The following is a 10,000-nucleotide window of genomic DNA, read 5'->3' on the forward strand; positions in this document are numbered from 1 at the left end:
CTTTGCTGGGCATGACTGTGTGACCTCTTGGGCCTGGAAGTCAGGTTGTAGTATTATTAAAAAAAAAAGGGTCAAACTGCATGGTCCGCCCAGGCCCAGAGCTACTTTGCTGGGTATGATTCTGTGACCTCTTGGGTCTGGAAATGTGGTACTTTGAATGATTAAAAGAGTGAAACGGTCTGAAGTGTGCGCAGGTGTAAAGCAACCTTGCTAGGCATGAAGGTGTGACCTCCAGGGCCTGGAAGTCTGGTGGTAGTAGTAGTATGATTTAAAGGCACAAAGTGATTGAAGTGTGCCCAGGCCCAGATCTACTTTGCTGGGCATGACTGTGTTTGACCTCTTGGGCCTGGAAGTCTGGTAGTAGTAGTAGTAGTAGTAGTAGTAGTAGTAGTAGTATGATTTAAAGGTACAAAGTGAATGAAGTGTGCCCAGGCCCAGAGCTACTTTGCTGGGCATGACTGTGTTTGACCTCTTGGGCCTGGAAGTCTATTTCTAGGCTTATATAAAGGGTCAAACTTCTTGAAGTGTGCCCAGGCCCAGAGCTACTTTGCTGTGTATGACTGTGTGACCTCTTGGCCCTGGAATTCTGGTGGTAGTAGTAGTATGATTTAAAGGCACAAAGTGAATGAAGTGTGCCCAGGCCCAGAGCTACTTTGCTGGGCATGACTGTGTTTGACCTCTTGGGCCTGGAAGTCTGGTAGTAGTAGTAGTAGTAGTAGTAGTAGTAGTAGTAGTAGTATGATTTAAAGGTACAAAGTGAATGAAGTGTGCCCAGGCCCAGAGCTACTTTGCTGGGCATGACTGTGTTTGACCTCTTGGGCCTGGAAGTCTATTTCTAGGCTTATATAAAGGGTCAAACTTCTTGAAGTGTGCCCAGGCCCAGAGCTACTTTGCTGGGCATGACTGTGTTTGACCTCTTGGGTCTGGAAGTCTGGTGGTAGTAGTAGTAGTATGATTTAAAGGCACAAAGTGATTGAAGTGTGCCCAGGCCCAGAGCTACTTTGCTGGGCATGAATGTGTTTGAACTCTTGGGCCTGGAAGTCTGGTAGTAGTAGTATGATTTAAAGGCACAAAGTGATTGAAGTGTGCCCAGGCCCAGAGCTACTTTGCTGGGCATGACTGTGTTTGACCTCTTGGGTCTGGAAGTCTGGTGGTAGTAGTAGTAGTATGATTTAAAGGCACAAAGTGATTGAAGTGTGCCCAGGCCCAGAGCTACTTTGCTGGGCATGAATGTGTTTGAACTCTTGGGCCTGGAAGTCTGGTAGTAGTAGTATGATTTAAAGGCACAAAGTGATTGAAGTGTGCCCAGGCCCAGAGCTACTTTGCTGGGCATGACTGTGTTTGACCTCTTGGGCCTGGAAGTCTGGTGGTAGTAGTAGTATGATTTAAAGGCACAAAGTGATTGAAGTGTGCCCAGGCCCAGAGCTACTTTGCTGGGCATGAATGTGTTTGAACTCTTGGGCCTGGAAGTCTGGTAGTAGTAGTAGTAGTAGTAGTAGTAGTAGTAGTAGTAGTAGTATGATTTAAAGGTACAAAGTGAATGAAGTGTGCCCAGGCCCAGAGCTACTTTGCTGGGCATGACTGTGTTTGACGTCTTGGGCCTGGAAGTCTGGTAGTAGTAGTATGATTTAAAGGTACAAAGTGAATGAAGTGTGCCCAGGCCCAGAGCTACTTTGCTGGGCATGACTGTGTTTGACCTCTTGGCTCTGGAAGTCTATTTCTAGGCTTATATACAGGGTCAAACATCTTGAAGTGTGCCCAGGCCCAGAGCTACTTTGCTGGGCATGAATGTGTTTGAACTCTTGGGCCTGGAAGTCTGGTAGTAGTAGTATGATTTAAAGGCACAAAGTGATTGAAGTGTGCCCAGGCCCAGAGCTACTTTGCTGGGCATGACTGTGTTTGACCTCTTGGCTCTGGAAGTCTATTTCTAGGCTTATATAAAGGGTCAAACATCTTGAAGTGTGCCCAGGCCCAGAGCTACTTTGCTGGGCATGAATGTGTTTGAACTCTTGGGCCTGGAAGTCTGGTAGTAGTAGTAGTAGTAGTAGTAGTAGTAGTAGTAGTAGTAGTAGTATGATTTAAAGGTACAAAGTGAATGAAGTGTGCCCAGGCCCACAGCTACTTTGCTGGGCATGACTGTGTTTGACCTCTTGGGCCTGAAAGTCTATTTCTAGGCTTATATAAAGGGTCAAACTTCTTGAAGTGTGCCCAGGCCCAGATCTACTTTGCTGGGCATGACTGTGTTTGACCTCTTGGGCCTGGAAGTCTGGTAGTAGTAGTAGTAGTAGTAGTAGTAGTAGTAGTATGATTTAAAGGTACAAAGTGAATGAAGTGTGCCCAGGCCCAGAGCTACTTTGCTGGGCATGACTGTGTTTGACCTCTTGGGCCTGGAAGTCTATTTCTAGGCTTATATAAAGGGTCAAACTTCTTGAAGTGTGCCCAGGCCCAGAGCTACTTTGCTGTGTATGACTGTGTGACCTCTTGGCCCTGGAATTCTGGTGGTAGTAGTAGTATGATTTAAAGGCACAAAGTGAATGAAGTGTGCCCAGGCCCAGAGCTACTTTGCTGGGCATGACTGTGTTTGACCTCTTGGGCCTGGAAGTCTGGTAGTAGTAGTAGTAGTAGTAGTAGTAGTAGTAGTAGTAGTAGTAGTATGATTTAAAGGTACAAAGTGAATGAAGTGTGCCCAGGCCCAGAGCTACTTTGCTGGGCATGACTGTGTTTGACCTCTTGGGCCTGGAAGTCTATTTCTAGGCTTATATAAAGGGTCAAACATCTTGAAGTGTGCCCAGGCCCAGAGCTACTTTGCTGGGCATGAATGTGTTTGAACTCTTGGGCCTGGAAGTCTGGTAGTAGTAGTATGATTTAAAGGCACAAAGTGATTGAAGTGAGCCCAGGCCCAGAGCTACTTTGCTGGGCATGAATGTGTTTGAACTCTTGGGCCTGGAAGTCTGGTAGTAGTAGTAGTAGTAGTAGTAGTAGTAGTAGTAGTAGTAGTATGATTTAAAGGTACAAAGTGAATGAAGTGTGCCCAGGCCCAGAGCTACTTTGCTGGGCATGACTGTGTTTGACGTCTTGGGCCTGGAAGTCTGGTAGTAGTAGTATGATTTAAAGGTACAAAGTGAATGAAGTGTGCCCAGGCCCAGAGCTACTTTGCTGGGCATGACTGTGTTTGACCTCTTGGCTCTGGAAGTCTATTTCTAGGCTTATATAAAGGGTCAAACTTCTTGAAGTGTGCCCAGGCCCAGAGCTACTTTGCTGGGCATGACTGTGTTTGACCTCTGGGGCCTGGAAGTCTGGTAGTAGTAGTATGATTTAAAGGCACAAAGTGATTGAAGTGTGCCCAGGCCCAGAGCTACTTTGCTGGGCATGAATGTGTTTGAACTCTTGGGCCTGGAAGTCTGGTAGTAGTAGTATGATTTAAAGGCACAAAGTGAATGAAGTGTGCCCAGGCCCAGAGCTACTTTGCTGGGCATGACTGTGTTTGACCTCTTGGCTCTGGAAGTCTATTTCTAGGCTTATATACAGGGTCAAACATCTTGAAGTGTGCCCAGGCCCAGAGCTACTTTGCTGGGCATGAATGTGTTTGAACTCTTGGGCCTGGAAGTCTGGTAGTAGTAGTATGATTTAAAGGCACAAAGTGATTGAAGTGTGCCCAGGCCCAGAGCTACTTTGCTGGGCATGACTGTGTTTGACCTCTTGGGCCTGGAAGTCTGGTAGTAGTAGTATGATTTAAAGGCACAAAGTGATTGAAGTGTGCCCAGGCCCAGAGCTACTTTGCTGGGCATGAATGTGTTTGACCTCTTGGGCCTGGAAGTCTGGTGGTAGTAGTAGTATGATTTAAAGGCACAAAGTGAATGAAGTGTGCCCAGGCCCAGAGCTACTTTGCTGTGCATGACTGTGTTTGACCTCTTGGCTCTGGAAGTCTATTTCTAGGCTTATATAAAGGGTCAAACTTCTTGAAGTGTGCCCAGGCCCAGAGCTACTTTGCTGGGCATGACTGTGTTTGACCTCTGGGGCCTGGAAGTCTGGTAGTAGTAGTATGATTTAAAGGCACAAAGTGATTGAAGTGTGCCCAGGCCCAGAGCTACTTTGCTGGGCATGAATGTGTTTGAACTCTTGGGCCTGGAAGTCTGGTAGTAGTAGTATGATTTAAAGGCACAAAGTGAATGAAGTGTGCCCAGGCCCAGAGCTACTTTGCTGGGCATGACTGTGTTTGACCTCTTGGCTCTGGAAGTCTATTTCTAGGCTTATATACAGGGTCAAACATCTTGAAGTGTGCCCAGGCCCAGAGCTACTTTGCTGGGCATGAATGTGTTTGAACTCTTGGGCCTGGAAGTCTGGTAGTAGTAGTATGATTTAAAGGCACAAAGTGATTGAAGTGTGCCCAGGCCCAGAGCTACTTTGCTGGGCATGACTGTGTTTGACCTCTTGGCTCTGGAAGTCTATTTCTAGGCTTATATAAAGGGTCAAACATCTTGAAGTGTGCCCAGGCCCAGAGCTACTTTGCTGGGCATGAATGTGTTTGAACTCTTGGGCCTGGAAGTCTGGTAGTAGTAGTATGATTTAAAGGCACAAAGTGATTGAAGTGTGCCCAGGCCCAGAGCTACTTTGCTGGGCATGACTGTGTTTGACCTCTTGGGCCTGGAAGTCTGGTGGTAGTAGTAGTATGATTTAAAGGCACAAAGTGATTGAAGTGTGCCCAGGCCCAGAGCTACTTTGCTGGGCATGAATGTGTTTGAACTCTTGGGCCTGGAAGTCTATTTCTAGGCTTATATAAAGGGTCAAACATCTTGAAGTGTGCCCAGGCCCAGAGCTACTTTGCTGTGCATGACTGTGGTTGACCTCTTGGCCCTGGAAGTCTGGTGGTAGTAGTAGTATGATTTAAAGGCACAAAGTGAATGAAGTGTGCCCAGGCCCAGAGCTACTTTGCTGGGCATGAATGTGTTTGAACTCTTGGGCCTGGAAGTCTGGTAGTAGTAGTAGTAGTAGTAGTAGTAGTAGTAGTAGTAGTATGATTTAAAGGCACAAAGTGCTTGAAGTGTGCCCAGGCCCAGAGCTACTTTGCTGTGCATGACTGTGTTTGACCTCTTGGCTCTGGAAGTCTATTTCTAGGCTTATATAAAGGGTCAAACTTCTTGAAGTGTGCCCAGGCCCAGAGCTACTTTGCTGTGTATGACTGTGTGACCTCTTGGCCCTGGAATTCTGGTGGTAGTAGTAGTATGATTTAAAGGCACAAAGTGAATGAAGTGTGCCCAGGCCCAGAGCTACTTTGCTGGGCATGACTGTGTTTGACCTCTTGGGCCTGGAAGTCTGGTAGTAGTAGTATGATTTAAAGGCACAAAGTGATTGAAGTGTGCCCAGGCCCAGAGCTACTTTGCTGGGCATGAATGTGTTTGAACTCTTGGGCCTGGAAGTCTATTTCTAGGCTTATATAAAGGGACAAACTTCTTGAAGTGTGCCCAGGCCCAGAGCTACTTTGCTGTGTATGACTGTGTGACCTCTTGGCCCTGGAATTCTGGTGGTAGTAGTAGTAGTAGTAGTATGATTTAAAGGTACAAAGTGAATGAAGTGTGCCCAGGCCCAGAGCCAGGCCTGGGCAGCAGGGGGCGCTCCTGGCCATGCCCAGCGAGTTTCGTGCGAATCGGACCTGGTCCGGAAGAGATACGAAGGGAAAACTCATTACTCGTCGGGGTGGCACATCCAGGCTCTCGACCCTCCCAAAGCGTCCGACCAGGGTGCACCCTGCCGGGCATGGTTAGCCGCCAGCCCCCTTCCTGGAGGTCTGGTTGGCACGGGGTTTTGATTTATCGGTTTCATATCTCTGGGCTCCTTGGGAGCAGAAAGTCGGTTGAGGGCCCTTTGGAAAGAGCCGGGGCTGCCGTTTAACGCTGTCCAAGCGGCAGGCGAAGCGCACCCACCGTTTTTACGCTATGATTTTTTAAAACCGCCGGGGCGGCAAACACAGGGCCGGTCGGGTTTGAAGACGAATATCTCTTCGGCCCTTGGGAGGAGAGAAGCAGCGCGGGTCACCTTTGAACGCGCTCGCTGCCAGGAACGTCTGGCGTAAAAGTTTCGTGGGAATCGGACGTTCCTAGGCTGAGAAGCGAGCGCCCGCCCTCGGGCGGTCGGGGGCCCCTTTCTCATTCCCCGTCTGGGCTAAAAATACGAGGTCGGACCCGATGGACTCGGGAGACTGGAGAGTACCAGGGAGACCCTGGAAGCAGGCGACCCGACCCACGCTTCGCTGTCTCCTCGGCCCTCGGGAGTAGAAGCGCGGGGACGGTGGCGTGGGCAGCAGGGGGCGCTCCTGGCCATGCCCAGCGAGTTTCGTGCGAATCGGACCTGGTCCGGAAGAGATACGAAGGGAAAACTCATTACTCGTCGGGGTGGCACATCCAGGCTCTCGACCCTCCCAAAGTGTCCGACCAGGGTGCACCCTGCCGGGCTAAGAGAACAGCCAGGTGAACCCTGGAGGTTCCGAACTCCAGACCCCTGGACCCGACGGCTCAGTCCGCCTCAGGTGCACTACAGAGGTCCTCGGGCTGTCCCTGAGTGCATTAAAACGGAAATCAGAATTACTCCCCCGGGTGGCACTTCCAGGCTCTCGACCCTCCCAAAGTGTCCGACCAGGGTGCACCCTGCTGGGCATGGTTAGCCGCCAGCCCCCTTCCTGGAGGTCTGGTTGGCACGGGGTTTTGCAAATAGGTCCCGTCGGGTATATGGGAGAGCAAAGAGAATCAATGGGGTCCAAGCACTAAATTCATCCAGTGGCGTTCTCTGGAAGCCCAAGGGGAGTCCGAGGGGTGTTCGGCCGGCAAGGGGAGCTCTCCCTCGGACACATGATCAAACGCCTGTCCCCTACCGGAAAGTGGTGTGCTCTGGATGCCCCCCCCCCCCCCATCCCCCGAGGGGGGTGCTTATCCCGCGAGGGGAGCCCTCCTCGGGTTAAGTGAACCATCATGCCGATTCCCCTATGGAAGTGGGCACATCCAGGCACACAGTCTGCTTTGCTCTCCCCGACCCGAGTGCGTCTGTTGGGCTGAGTGTACGCCCAGGCAACTGGATCCAATGGCTCAGTCCGCCGCAGCGTGCTTCGACGATGGGTCGTACAGCCATGCCACCAGGGTGGGCGTGTTTGTAAATGTACCAGTGGATTCTCGTCGGCCTGCCACATCCATGGTATCGACCCACCAGGCCTGTCCGACCAGGGGTTGACCCTGGACGGGCACGGTCTGTGGTTTGGCCCTTGTCCTAGATGAAATCGGGCACGGGGTTTTCTGGCCAGGTACCATCGGGTTACTGGGAGAGCGGCTTCGGTCTCCAGGTGAGACCAATGGTGAAGCAGCACGAGGCAATGGAGAGCATGCAAAGCGATGGGGAAGCCATGCACGGCAATGGCCACGAAAAAAAAAAAAAAATCACCACGGAAGGAACGTGAAGAACAAGGAGGAGTGTAGTGACACTGCCCAAAGCTGCCCGGTGTTGCAGGGGTCTATTGGTGTGTTGCTTCCTTGTTTGGTAGAGTGGAGTACCAGACCCGCCAGGGGTAGGCAAACCATTCCCCCTACGGTAAGTGAGGAGCCAGCCATTTGACGAGCGGGTGTCCACGTGTACGGGTGCGAGCGCTATCCCCCCACACGGGGTTAGGCCACGGCCTTAGGTGGACGTCTGCCGACCAGCCCCGGCTGATCCAGAACTTCTGATGTGGAGAGCGGTTTTGACAGATCCTCCCTGGTTCTAGCGGGTCAAGCCTCTGATGGGGGGTGGGGGTTATTTGTAACCCATCCCAGAACTCTCTGGGGGAGACTCAGACGGCCAGTCTGTCTACTCAGTTGTCCTATACTGGTGTCTGTGGTTTGGGAGGAAGGGAGTGCCCTGCTTTGTTGGCCTCCTCTTCAAACCTACCTGGGCCCACGAATCACTCTTCTTGGTTACATCACGAAACGTAGGTTGAGCGAGGCTAGGGGGGAGGGAATTCGACGAGGTCTTTCCCTTGTCCCCCCACCAGCGGCCCACGAAAATCAAAACGGCGTGAAGAGAGGGAACGCCGAAAGCACCTGGAGTCGGCCGTCCGCACCTCCGGAGGAGGTGGACGGGGTACGGTGCGGGCATGACCGGATGGGACAGCTTTGCATCAAGGTGAGAGGTCGGCGTCCGAAGGCCAGAGGGCGGTGCGCGAGCACGTTTACACTGGCCGCGGAAGCTGTCCTGGGTAGCCCTGTATGGCGTCTGGACCTGACGGCGCACGCACTTACAACCCGCTGCTTCCTAGCCCCCGGAAGGGGAGGCGGATGTCACTCGTGGTTCATCCCAGACCACGGTGCAAACTACCTGGTTGATCCTGCCAGTAACATATGCTTGTCTCAAAGATTAAGCCATGCAGGTCTAAGTGCACACGGCCGGTACAGTGAAACTGCGAATGGCTCATTAAATCAGTTATGGTTCCTTTGATCGCTCCACACGTTACTCGGATAACTGTGGTAATTCTAGAGCTAATACATGCAAACGAGCGCTGACCCTTCGGGGGATGCGTGCATTTATCAGACCCAAAACCCATCCGGGGGGCTCGGGCCCCCCGGCCGCTTTGGTGACTCTAGATAACCTCGGGCCGATCGCGCGCCCTCCGCGGCGGCGACGTCTCATTCGAATGTCTGCCCTATCAACTTTCGATGGTACCATAGTCGGCTACCATGGTGACCACGGGTAACGGGGAATCAGGGTTCGATTCCGGAGAGGGAGCCTGAGAAACGGCTACCACATCCAAGGAAGGCAGCAGGCGCGCAAATTACCCATTCCCGACACGGGGAGGTAGTGACGAAAAATAACGATACAGGTCTCTTTCGAGGCCCTGTAATCGGAATGAGCGTATCCTAAACCCATGGGTGAGGACCCATTGGAGGGCAAGTCTGGTGCCAGCAGCCGCGGTAATTCCAGCTCCAATAGCGTATATTAAAGTTGCTGCAGTTAAAAAGCTCGTAGTTGGATGTCGGGAGTGGGCTGGCGGTCCGCCGCGAGGCGTGCCACCGCCTGTCTCAGACCCTGTCTCCCGGTGCCCCCCGGATGCCCTTGGCTGGGTGTCCGGACGGGGCTCGGAGCGTTTACTTTGAAAAAATTAGAGTGTTCAAAGCGGGCCCGCTTCTCGCCTGAATACCTGAGCTAGGAATAATGGAATAGGACTCCGGTTCTATTTTGTGGGTTTCCTGAACCAGGGCCATGATTAAGAGGGACGGCCGGGGGCATTCGTATTGCGCCGCTAGAGGTGAAATTCTTGGACCGGCGCAAGACGGACGAAAGCGAAAGCATTTGCCAAGAATGTTTTCATTAATCAAGAACGAAAGTCGGAGGTTCGAAGACGATCAGATACCGTCGTAGTTCCGACCGTAAACTATGCCGACCCGCGATCCGGCGGCGTTATTCCCATGACCCGCCGGGCAGCGTGAGGGAAACCACGAGTCTGTGGGTTCCGGGGGGAGTATGGTTGCAAAGCTGAAACTTAAAGGAATTGACGGAAGGGCACCACCAGGAGTGGAGCCTGCGGCTTAATTTGACTCAACACGGGAAACCTCACCCGGCCCGGACACGGAAAGGATTGACAGATTGATAGCTCTTTCTCGATTCTGTGGGTGGTGGTGCATGGCCGTTCTTAGTTGGTGGAGCGATTTGTCTGGTTAATTCCGATAACGAACGAGACTCCGGCATGCTAAATAGTTACGCGGCCCTCCGCGGTCGGCGTCAAACTTCTTAGAGGGACAAGTGGCGTTCAGCCACGCGAGATGGAGCAATAACAGGTCTGTGATGCCCTTAGATGTCCGGGGCTGCACGCGCGCCACAATGGTTGGATCAGCGTGTGCCTACCCTACACCGAGAGGTGCGGGTAATCCGCTGAACCCCATTCGTGATGGGGACTGGGGATTGCAATTATTCCCCATGAACGAGGAATTCCCAGTAAGCGCGGGTCATAAGCTCGCGTTGATTAAGTCCCTGCCCTTTGTACACA

The 10,000-nt window shown here is 51.9% G+C and overlaps 1 non-coding gene across 1 annotated transcript in view; it reads left to right on the plus strand.

The window, feature by feature from the left end:
- Positions 1–8,331: 8,331 nt before the first annotated feature.
- Positions 8,332–10,000, plus strand: part of LOC145654109 (18S ribosomal RNA) — a 1,839-nt gene continuing 170 nt past the window's right edge. Inside the window, exon 1 of the ribosomal RNA XR_014120340.1 lies at positions 8,332–10,000. This exon is cut by the window's right edge and continues 170 nt beyond it. This is a non-coding gene — a ribosomal RNA (18S ribosomal RNA).

Source organism: Electrophorus electricus, unplaced genomic scaffold, assembly GCF_041902795.1.
Source record: "Electrophorus electricus isolate QZ-2024a unplaced genomic scaffold, ASM4190279v1 Scaffold122, whole genome shotgun sequence".
NCBI lineage: Eukaryota > Metazoa > Chordata > Actinopteri > Gymnotiformes > Gymnotidae > Electrophorus > Electrophorus electricus.